Source organism: Microtus pennsylvanicus, chromosome 3 (genome assembly GCF_037038515.1).
Source record: "Microtus pennsylvanicus isolate mMicPen1 chromosome 3, mMicPen1.hap1, whole genome shotgun sequence".
In the NCBI taxonomy this organism is placed as follows: Eukaryota; Metazoa; Chordata; class Mammalia; order Rodentia; family Cricetidae; genus Microtus; species Microtus pennsylvanicus.
Genome location: NC_134581.1, coordinates 32,752,494 through 32,764,720, shown reverse-complemented (window position 1 = coordinate 32,764,720; position 12,227 = coordinate 32,752,494).

The window sequence follows — 12,227 nt, the reverse complement described above, 5'->3', positions numbered from 1 at the left end:
AATACATATTTGCATTATTAAATGTTCCACAGCATAAACAAATACAACACAAATATTTCACAACGAATCACCTATTGACATTTGATGAACTTGGCATAGAGATACAGTAATAATTTTTTTCCAAGGGGTTTTGTAGGTCGGCAAGCAGGCTAAGGTAGAGAAGGGAGGGTGAAGGAGGTGCATGTGGTGGGAGCAGACAGTCTTAGGAAGGAAGTCACGGCACTCAGCAAGGTGTTTTCCTTATTTCCTTAAAATAAAAAAGATTTTAGCATGATCTGGTCTTTTGTTTGTTTGTTTTTAATCTGTTTGTTTCTTGGGACAAGGCCTTTATCTCAGGCGCCTCAAACTCCCTGTATAGCCACGGATGATCTTGAACTTCTGATTCTCCTGCCTCCACCTCTGAGTACCGGATTACAGACATGTGCTACCATATTTGGTTTATGCCATGCTGGGGACTGAACCAAGGCTTTGTTGATGGTAAGTGAGCATAAGCCCAATCCTTAAGCATGTTTTAGTCATCATTTTAATTGACTTTTTGACTGGCAGAAAGAAATCAAGACAGAAGTTAAAGAAGCATCAATAGCAATGAATAGTAGAAGGGAAGGATGCAGAACAGATGACAAGAAGCAGAACCTACCCACAGAGAACTGAAGATTCTGGCAACAAGGAGACAGCACATCTCACAAACCCATCCTGCTTTCTAAAGATCCTGAAACTGGTGCACAGAAAGACTGGCAGGAAGGCCTCAGACAGTTAGGACTGGGCAGTCTGATGATAGAGGCTGAGTTCTCAAGGAGTAATATGATGCTTGGTTTCTAAAAGTACATACTCATAGAGTAAATAAACATTTCCGTATGAGCAGGCACAGATGTACACATGTAACATATCTACAAAGGAAAGGCTATAGGCATGATTATCTCTGGCCTTCATAGTCTTTGTGCTCTTCCACGTTTCCAAACTTCCTACAAAGGTAGATTATTGCCTTATAAAGGGAGCAAACACTGTTCTCCAACACAAGCTTGGGAGGAGACCAGGATAAGGGTGCAGAGCAGATCCTCATTACTTAAGCAGTGCCTCCGAAGGAAGGTTGAGGGGAGCAGGGATGAGGTAGGAATGCATGACTCAGCATCTTCCCACTCAGAACCCATAGTGTGTTCCCTTTGTCCCACTCAGAAAGAACCCACAGCGTGTCCCCTTGACTCTCCTGAAAGTTGGACGTACAGCTTAGCACCCGGAAACGCTGGGTGTGTTTTCCCTAGAGAGTGCTGTCTTATATAATTCTATTAAAGTTATGCTGGCCATGGTCCGGGACCTTAGCCTCCCAGATAAGAAGATTCCCTTGTTACTTCCTATTGCCTCCCTGAAGAGAAATTTTGAGGCTGCATCCCCTGTAGATGTGTTTCTGTGCCAGACTCAGAGGCATGGGTTCACGGCTTTTTTGCAGAGCTCAGACTACATGAAAGGTGCGCGCACTGCTGGTCCATGTCCTAGGTGGATCAATTTTCCATGGCATCCTAAAATGGCTCTCTCTTGTGCATCCCTGGATCCTGCTTTGTGGAACCATTCCCTCCCCATCCTGACAACTCTTCCTTGGGAAACCATCATGGTTACAAAGGCATTTATGCTACCACCCTAGCTGGTGACAGCCTGCTGTCCTCAGGAAATGGCCACATTCAACTGTTTCTCCCATAACCACCTGTGGCCTCAGAGGCCATGGCATTTGCTTAGCTAGAGAATTCACGAGGAGCTGCTTACGACTACTAGATTCTAAGAGACGCTAATGCTACTCAAATTTTATTTTTATTAAAACATCTTATCATTTCTTTGGTAAAAATAAATAAAAAAAATAAAACTGAAAACAAGAAATACCTGGCCGTGTCCCGAGAGTAGAACTAGCTATACATCCACGCCTGTATGGAACACAAGGCGTGAGCAGTGTCCCAAAGGAAGGGAGCTAAGAGCCAGTCCTGACCTAAGAGAAAGAAAGTTCACTGTGGAGGAGAGGAAGGAAGAGAAACAAACACTGGTCATCCACAGAAAAGGTTTGACAAAAGGTTGGCTGTGAGCAGAAGATCCAGAATATTGGGGCATCCTTGCCTTGTGCCCTCTGCTCCAATCTGAGCATTGGGAGGTTTCCATGGTGTTCTGTCTAGAGTAGCAGCTTCTTGAAGCTCAAGGATGCTTTGTGCATCTCTCACATCCCGATTCATGTCCACGTTCCTACTCACATCCCTGCATCCTCAGCCTAATGCCATCACCTCTTAGCCCCCGGAAAACTTAGAAGACTGTGACCCTTCTCCAATAGTTGGCCTGTGTCACTCATGAAACTACCTCCTACCCTGACTTCTGATTCCTTTCCTGTTCCCAGAGGGCCAGTCAGAAAGAAAAAAGATGTGGCTGGGCCTCACAGAAAGCACACCTCACCTCACTCATTTGCTGATCAAATGGTCTGGTCCTCTCACCCATTCTGTGAGCCCCAGATCCTCCTCTCTGAGGTAAAGTGCTGGTGTTATGAAAGGACTGATCCAGAGGAACTGCCTCCTTCTACATCTATCCTCCACACCCTGACCCAAATCCTTAAGGGAGCCTCACTTGTTCCCACCACTAGAGCTAACCCAGTCACTGTTCGCTTTCTCTCTACATTGGCCTTGTTGTCATTTCTTCAAGACAGCATGGACCAAGTGTCCATCTATCCTCAGCTGGAGGCTGAGTCCCAGGACCACATATTCCCTGCTCCCCAAGATGTAAATGCAAGGCAAGGATGCAGCAGTAGAACTGAAATACCACAAGAGATTAGGGAGTTCACGCTCCTGCATCACCACCGCCTCTCAGACCAGGTGTGAGAGAGCTGCTGCGATAGGGAGAATCGGCTTGCTTTAGGAGTGCGGCTTCTGCAAGCTGACCACAGTCCAGCAAGGGACCACACATCCGAGAATATATGGGCGGCACAAATTGGACTTGGTGACTAAAAAAGATAAAGTGGATACGTAGTCTATGATTTTAGACTTTATACTTACTTGTAAAACACACATGGGAGACTTATAAGCAAGAAATGAGAGAGGGAGAGAGAGAGAGAGAGAGAGAGAAAGTGTTGGGGGGGTGTGGCATAATTTAAGATTATAACAGGTACTAATATTGAAAGAAACATTCATTTCTCTAAATAATCTAATTGGACCTTATGACAGACTCCTCAGGGAAGGGTTTTATTATTATTATTATTATTATTATTATTATTATTATTATTTAAATCCTTATTTAGCCGACAAGGATGCACACAGAGAAGTATTATCTGTATCTCTGTTAGTGGAAGGTAGATTGTCTTGACCCCAGTGTGCAGGGGATTAAGGAAAGAGAAAGGGCATTCAGCATCCTGAATGCTGCCAAAGTGGCCCCATCTTTCCCCTTGCTTCTTATGCTGCCATGGCGACAGTCAGTTAAAAATAGTTTTGTCACAAGCTGAGGAGTCAACGCACAGTGACACCGGGAAAGCTCTGTTAGCTGGAGAGCTGAGGGGCAGGGCCCGTTCCTTCCTGGAGCAGGCTGCTCTTTGTGGGGTGTTTCATACGTGCAGGGCCCAGTGGCAGTTTTTCCCATTAAACAAAGGAAGGTGAGCCCAGGCAAGTGTGGGACATGGAACGACTCACCTAACCTTCTCTCCATGAACCTCTTATATTTGGAGCTAGTCTTGCTCAAGCACCTCCAGCTGGACCCTGGAGGGCATCTGCCAGCGTCTGTTTCCACGCCATTGCTCCACTACAGCTGCTACAGAGTCCAGCCTTGTGTGGCCATTTTGGTACCTGCTTATTGACTGAATAAATAAGACGGTAAAATTAGGATTGTAACTCCTTGCTTCAGAATATGTTTGAGTGCAGCTGACTCACGCACTAGCAAGCTATGACATCTTTCTTGACTAGACCCACACCGACTCAGCCGTCTGAGCTAGGTCTTGCTGACTCAGGTAACTTGAATACTCTCACTGTGCAGAAATTCAGACAGGGACGTTCTCACCCTAGGTCACACGGGGTCTGTCTTCCACACTCCGGTGTTTCATATCTCCATATCGACAATTACCTAAGGTGAGTGTCCTTATACCCGGAATGATTGAAAAACACCTTTGATCGTTAAGATTACTGCTTTAAAGAGGCTTCACCTTCAAGCTTTTGGATAACTACAGACTACAGGGGCTATGCCTTGCTGCAGACAACTTCAGAATCCTGAGAAGGCAGAGGAGAGGAACTAATGTGTGAGCGATCCTGCCATGCCTTTGCCGGGAAATATTTGCATAATGAGCCCAGAGCATACATTAGCTCCTGACTTCACAATCCTAAGAAATGAATGGGTATTATTAGAGTCGTTTTGTCTAGAACTGGGTCACAAAACAAAGGACAAACTTTCCAGATGATTCCCAAGGCGCAAACTCTGTGTGAGCACACTGGCGGCGTGCTGAATGGGTCCAGCAGTTTCAACCATCCGCCTTCCTCAGGGAAAAGAACCAGCCCTCTTGTTACCCCTAGGCTAGAGCCTCCAACTTTTGCATTTACAGCTGCTCTTATTAACCACACCATCTCAGTCCCTGACCTTGCACTTGGAAGGTGAATGACACCTCAGTATGTCTGCCCATACATATTTCTTTCTTAAATTTCAGACAATCATTTCCCCTGGCTTGGTGATTGATGCTGCGACTTGCCCACAGCCCCCTGAGAGTCACCACTCCCAGCCATACCTCCACTGCCATCAGCCAAGCACAGAGTCCGGTCTATTTCTCAGACTAAATGATTACCTTCTCCACATGCTGGTAGAACTTTACTTGCGTACTTACAAAAGTAGCCGAGATGTCCCTCCCTTTCTGACCTTACCCTGTATACCTCACTCACCCTGTTCCACTTTCCAAAGTCATATATTTGTGGGCTACCTGATCCAACTGTGTTATTCTTTTGTGTTACAACTTAGACTCCTTGAGATCATGAGAGAAAATCCTTGACCCAACCCCATATGCCCATTGCTCAGCCCTCCACTTTCATCTCTTCCAGCCTTCCTGCATACGAATATGGCTTCTGGACCCTAAAAATTCTTTCTTTGCAGTCCCAAATACACCATACTGTCTCTTACCTTTGCATTGTCTACGTCTCCATCAGCAGCTGGTCCTTTAGAAGGATAAAACATTGAGTACATTAAAATAATTTTTAAAAATACAGGGTTTCAAAAATGCAATGAAGCAGGTAAACATAGGGAACAACTTAGCAACCTCGAACTCTTCTTGGTTTGGGCTATACATGTATCTTTCTCCTAACAGTATGATTGACAGGTGAGGTCCCTCACATGCAGACTGTGCATGCGTATCCCTCTAGTAGCTGAACAACTGGCAACCTAGGACCTTTACCTGCTTCAAGCAGTACTTATGCCTCATTCTAAACAATGAAAGAAGTTTTTCTCCTGCTAACCACCACCAATGACTTCCTTTCATAGACAGTTTCTATTCAAATATATACCCATGTTATGCTGATCAGATTTTGTTAACTTGACACAAACTAGAGCTGCGTATGAAGAGAGAACTTCGATTAAGGAATTATCTCCATCACACTGACCTGTAGGGAAGTCTGTGAGGGCATTTTCTTGATTAGTGATTGATATGGGAGGGCCCAGCACACTTATCAGCACACCCCGGGCAGGTGGTTCTGAGCTGTTTGAGAAAATTAGGCTGAGTAAACCCGTATGAAGGAAGCCAGTAGGTAGCACTCCTCTGTGGTCTCTGCTTCAGTTGCTACTCTAAGGTTCCTGCCTTGGCTTCCCTCAATGATGGATTGTGAGCTGGAAGTGTGAATTGAAATAAACCCTTTCTCTCCTCCATAAGTTGCTTTTGATCAGTGTTTGATTACAGCAACATAAAGCAAACTAAGACACATATATATCTAGAATAAAGGGGGCCAATGCAGCCTGGACCAATTTAAGAGTTCAAGCACAACAAGGCGAACCATGTGCTTTGAGTGACCTTTTAGAGGGGGAAAAAAACCCTCATCTTATATATAATGGGGCATTAAAATCAGATACATCATAGGAAGTAGCATGCACAATATAGAAGAGCTGTCTGCTGTGTAAGGAAAACTCTCCTATCCTTAGACACAATGAAACAAGTTCAAGGAAATGGCCTGAGACCCTTGAGGAACCTTTCAGTGGCCACTGTTGCTCTTGACATTATATCACATCTGTATTATTACTCTGTTTTTTAATGAAGTTTCCTTACTATTTCAAAATCTTTATTTCAGTTGTGTGAATAAAGAAGCCAACACCCTGGAAATACCTTATCCAGAAACTGACCACTATTAACAGTACTATAATTAATACCATTACTTACAAAAAAACATGAAAATGCAAGGTAAATTGTGGTCAGAAGATAATTAAAAGACTTGTTAATTACATAATAACTCAGGCTGTCTTTTCAGCCTTAAGTCCAAGTAGAATGATCATTCATCATCCTGATTTGTGAGGAGTTGCAGGGGGCGGTAATTAAAACAGAAAGTCCTGACCAAAGCAGGACAAAGAAACACATGATGACTTTCTTCCTCTAAAACTGCCCATGGCCCACTCTGTCCATCACTTACAGTTAAAAGGTATGTGGTAAATGGGAATCCTGGACTACCAAGCCCTGCTGCCCACTGCTACCCTTCCCTGCAATGGTCATAGCTGCTTCTTCTCCTCCTTACAGGCTTAGTTCTCTTCAGCACTGGTCTGTCAAGCACTACTTCCCTTACTTACCCCCTCACATTCTCCACTCCCTTCCTCTCTACCAGGAACCACACTCATGATTTTCAACTTGTAAGTCAGTTTATTCCTTTAGGTGGAGAGTGCCTTGAATGTGAAGCTGATTGAGAGAAATTTGTTGGGTCATGAGTGAGTACAACCAACAACACAGCCCATCCCTCAATTCTATCAAGGCTGTTGGGATATGAACCAGATGTCGGGTCCAGATCATTGAGAAGCTTTCCTTCACCTTCTCCAGCACAGCAGGAAAAGTAGAAAAGTTATTAGAACATAGTCAGTTTCAAGTTTTTCCTGTTGTTCTGATAAAAACACATGGGCAAGCTAAGTGAGAAAAAGGTTATTTGGGCTCATAGTTAGTCCTGGGGAGGAAGTCACATCAGCAGGAGCAGGAGCAGCTAGTCACACTGCATACTCAATCAAGAAGCAGAGAGCAACAAGTTAACGACTGTTTGTGCTCAGTTCACTCTCTCCTTTTACTATGATACAGGATCCTAGGCCTAGGAATGGTGTGACTCAGGGTACAGGGCTTTCTATCTCAATTAACCAAATACAGATAATCCCCTCCAGGTATGCCCAGAACCCTAGCACCCACAGGACTCTAGATCTCATCAAGTTCACAGAGGAGATGAACCATCACAATGACCGTCATTGAATCTTCATGGATAGGTACATTACATGTATCCTCCGTGTGAGTTGTGAAGATCCATGCATTTGGAAGTCATCAGAGACATATTTCTTGCTGAGGGAGGCAACCGGACTATTTTCTCATCTTTCCACAGGTTTCTGGAATCACAACTTCTAATTAATTAATGCACAGTGATATAGCTTGACCCAGATTCCCAAATTGGAATGTTTCAACTACAACTGATGAAAAAATGTGTAACTCTCATCTTCCAAGCAGAGACAGTTAGCATGCCTCCTTTCTCTGGACTTCAAGACTTCTTCAGAGATGAGCAAAAATGCGTATTGAGCAATATATGTGTATATGTACATATATACATACACATACTCATTTGTGCAACAAATATTGACTAAATCCTGCTCTATATCACTTACAATGCTTGATGCTTTCCCTGACTTGTCTCACTAAACCCCAGAGGAATTCTGTGGGACAGACATATTATCTTGATGCACCAATGAGAAAATTAAGGCTCTAAGGGGCTAGGCTAGGGTTCAAACCATCCACCTAGGCATACACCTCAAAAATGAGTTCCTTGATTCAATATATTTGCTCTCTGGGGAGACCACCTTTCTTCTCCAAATCCTTCATAAAGGGTGGCAGGGGTATTTATGGGTAGATAGGATCTGATCCTTTAGGAGTAAGTGACCAGAGATGACAAAGAGTAAGTCTTATGTTTTCCAATCTCTCTACCAACTATTCAGCTCTCCCTGAGATAAATGACTCACGCTCTTCTCCTGCTCCAAGAAGGGTTCTGGGATGAATTTATTGCTCTTCTCTTCATGGACAAATTCATTCATTATATCTCATTCCCAGATTCTGATCTCAATTATCCCTCTGCCACTGTCCCATCCCAAGCCTGCAGAGAACTGGTCTCTATCTCTTTTATTTTCATTATTGATACATGGTCTTGCAATACAGCCCAGACTGTCCTGAAACTCATGAACCTCCTGCAGCAGCTTTCCAAAAACTGTGGGAATGATCCTCCTGGCCTAGCCTCTCACATGCTTGGTTTATAGCCAAGTGCCACCATGACCAGCTCCATTTTCTCAACTGACCAGTCTCCATAGCATCTGTTCTGTAGGAATCATAGGGAACACGGGACATGGAATCTAAAAAGTATTGAGAAAGTAACTGTTTTGTTTTTCTAGTTTCCCTATAAGAAAGTTTGAGATCAGCAGCTGTCTCATGGGCCGCTATAAGGATTGAATGAGATAAAACACTGCACATAGTAGTCATTCCACCCGATGCCATTTCCTTCATCTAACACACTCCTCTGCAGAGGGATAGCAAATGGAACATCGGAAGGGCATTGTCTTTCCTCTTGGATGTGCTGTATTTAAGTAGTGTGTGTGCGTGTGTGTGTGTGTGTGTGTGTGTGTGTGTGTGTGAGATGTATGCAGATGTGTATATGAAGATGTGTGCAGAGCCCAGAGGAGGACATTAGGCGTCCTGCTCTGTCACTCTTCACCTTACTTCATTTAGACAGGGACTCTCACTAATCCTCGAGCTATCCTGCAGGCTGGCAAGCCCCAGAGTCTTTTGGATCCACTGAGCCCAGCAGTGGGGTTACCGGTAGGCATGGCCATTCCCATCGGTCTTTTTGGCTGACTGCTGAAATGCAAACTCAGGTCCTCGTGCTTACATAGCAAGCATTTCAACCTACTGAAGCCATCTTTCTAGTCTCTGCTGTCTTTAAATATTTAACTTCAAATTTGGTGAGTTTGGTAAGGTCTTTCAGATTTCTCTCTCAAATTCAATCCTCACTGTGATTTCTTTCTTTTTTTTATCGAGAAAAGGAAGAAAAAAAACCAAGTTTCCACCTCCTCCCAGCCTCCCATTTCCCTCCCCCTCCTCCCACCCTTCTCCCCCTCCTCCCACCCTCTCCCACCCTTCTCCCCCTCCTCCCACTCCTCTCCCCCTCCCTCTCCAGTCCAAAGAGCAGTCAGGGTTCCCTGCCCTGTGGTAAGTCCTAGGTCCTCCCCGCTCTGTCCATATCTAGGAAGGTGAACATCCAAACTGGCTAGGCTCCCACAAAGCCAGCACATTGCGTGATTTCTTAAACTATCCTTCCATGTTGCTTAGTGACGGCTACATCAGAGTCTTCCACATAACTTGATCCAATTCTTGGCCCAGTCTTTTTGTATCTACACTCCAGCTGATTTTATTCATTTTATACCAAACAGGTAAATCCTGCTTTCTCTACACCCAACCAAAACTGCTCCTTAGCCTTGCCCATTAATCTTCCAGCTATGTTATTCATAAAGTTGTAAGACAGATTTGGATACTTTAGATTAGGAATGGCTGGGCACAAAAAGGTGGTAAGCTGGCACTTTCAGGGAACCAGTGTCTAAGTCCCTCAAGGAGAAAGTGGGGAGATTACTTCCTTCCAGCTCTTTAATACTCCCTCACTGATAAAGCAGAGGAAGAAGATGATAAAGACTGACATCCCCTGCCCAGTTCACCTACGCTGAAAGTCATAAGGATCATGTTAAAATTGGTTTCGTGTTTGGCAAATTCAAGGAGAATCCCAAGAACCGTGGAACCCACACTGAGACTCCAGTCTTCATTCCACCTGCCTCTAAAATGCTCACATAATCTAGCAATTCTCAAAGCGGAACCCTGAGCAAAGAGCACCAACAGCCCTGGGAGCCTGTTGGCAATATTTTTGCGCCTCATTTCAGCTGACTGAATCAGAAACCCTGGGCATGGGTCACCCTGACCTGTGTTTTAACAAGGTTCAGATTTGACAACCACCGGACCAAATGAGTACAGATTTATTTAAAGTCTACCTCTGCTTGTTTTTTCAGGTGTGCTGGCCACCTGGTCAGTCTCTTAGCAGCAAGGTGGAGGGCACAATAAATGGGCAGTAGCCACAAACCCAAGGGCACTCTCGCTGCACCATGTGCACCTTGAGAAGAGAAGAAACCACGTTTCACTCTTCTTTTGTTCCCATGTGTCAAGCAAACACAAATCTCTGTCTACTTTCATCTTCTGAAAGAATCAAAGGCACTGTAGTGCTGGAAGAGGACCCAGTGGGCAAACTACTTACTCTACAAGTATTGAGGACCAGCATTCGGATCTCCAAAACTTGGGAAAAAGCCAAGTGTAGCACTGGGGAACAAAGACTGGTGGACCCTTGGGGCTGACGGCCTATGCTGTCGAGCCAAAATAGTAAGCTTCGGGTTCAATGAGAGACCCTGCCTCAGAAAATAAGGTGGAGAAGTGATTATGGAAAGACATCTTGACCTTGGCTTCTGCCTTCACACATACCAGAACAGAAAAAATACACACACATGCATACATACACACACTTTTTAAAAGTACTCTGGCTTTTTCAGCATGTGCCACAAATATCCTGGGTTGACAGTTTGAAGCAGTTATCCCCCCCCCTTTTTTTTTGTCGTGAAGAATGATGTCTCTTCCATGGTACCTTCCCAAATGATTCCGTCTGGCAATTATTGAGTATCCTGAACATGCATAGACCAGTGGCCACTTTTCCAGCCACTTTATTTCCTGTCTTTGTAGATGGTTTGTATCTTCTTAAAGGTACACTCTAAGTTCTGCCAACTCTTTGGCCTAACATTTGTTATGTGCATTTCTTTCTGCTGCAGAAGAAAACTGGAAATACGAACTTTGACAAAGTCAGGTGGACTAAAGGACATTTTAGGGGCCAGGATTTTTCTGGAATAATCTTCTCGTCTGTCCATCTGCCTGCTGTCTATTGAGCCTTCCATGTTCACCTATCAAGAAGCCTTTTACTGTTTGTTTGAATGCAGCCGCTTTCCCAGCACCACTGTTTGAATATCCCATTATTGCTGGAAAAAACCTCATCATATCATCTTCTGGCCTGTAGGTGTGCATGCAGAGTACATAAAAATATATATAAATAAAAAATTTAAAAAAAAGAAACTGTTTTATGGCTAGTTTTCTGACGGGGGAAGAAAGTTTTTGTTGTTGTTATTGTCTGTTTTGCTGTTGTTGTTGGCTGGTTGCCTTTTTTTCCTTTGTTTTACTCACCAACGCAAGTTCCAATGCTGACTCTCAGGAGGATTTTAAAAAAATTTTTTTTTTTTTGGTTTTTCAAGGCAGAGTTTCATTGTGATTTTGGAGCCTGTCCTGGAACTAGCTCTTGTAGACTAGGCTGGTCTTGAACTCACAGAGATCCGCCTGCCTCTGCCTCCCGAGTGCTGGGATTAAAGGCAAGCGCCACTACCGCCCGGCTTGAGGATAAAGAATCTTGCTGCCAAGCCTGTCAATCTTAGTTCACCTCCAAGCTGGCCCAGTTTCTAGAGGTCCGGACAGCTAATCGCTACCTCACCAGGCAGCTCGACTTTAGAGTTTCAGCTTTACATCCTTCCCTAAGCAATATTGTTTAAAGACAACATTCGAATGTTGGGCTTCTCATTATTGCTTTTATCTTTATCTTTAGTTTTGTTGCATTAAGACCTTGAAATATTATTTGAACCAGTTCTTTTTTGTGTTTTGCTTTGGCTTTTGACAGGTCGGTGTTTCTCTTGACCATGGCTTTGAAAGGGAAGTTCTAGAGGTTCTTGAAGAGCGCTTGGATTTTCTGGTTTGGGGTATAGTGTTCACTTTGCCATTCATAATACCTGTGTTCATTCAGGAAGGAGGTTGCTCATGTACCCTCAGCAAGCTGAGCTAATGATTTCTCTTGGTGGCTACTCTCGAGTCCTCTTGTCCCTCTTTTTAAATTGTTGCTGCCTTTTAAACAGCGGCTGTCCTATCAGCAACTGCAATTCCAGCAGTGGTTATGCAGCAAGAGTTG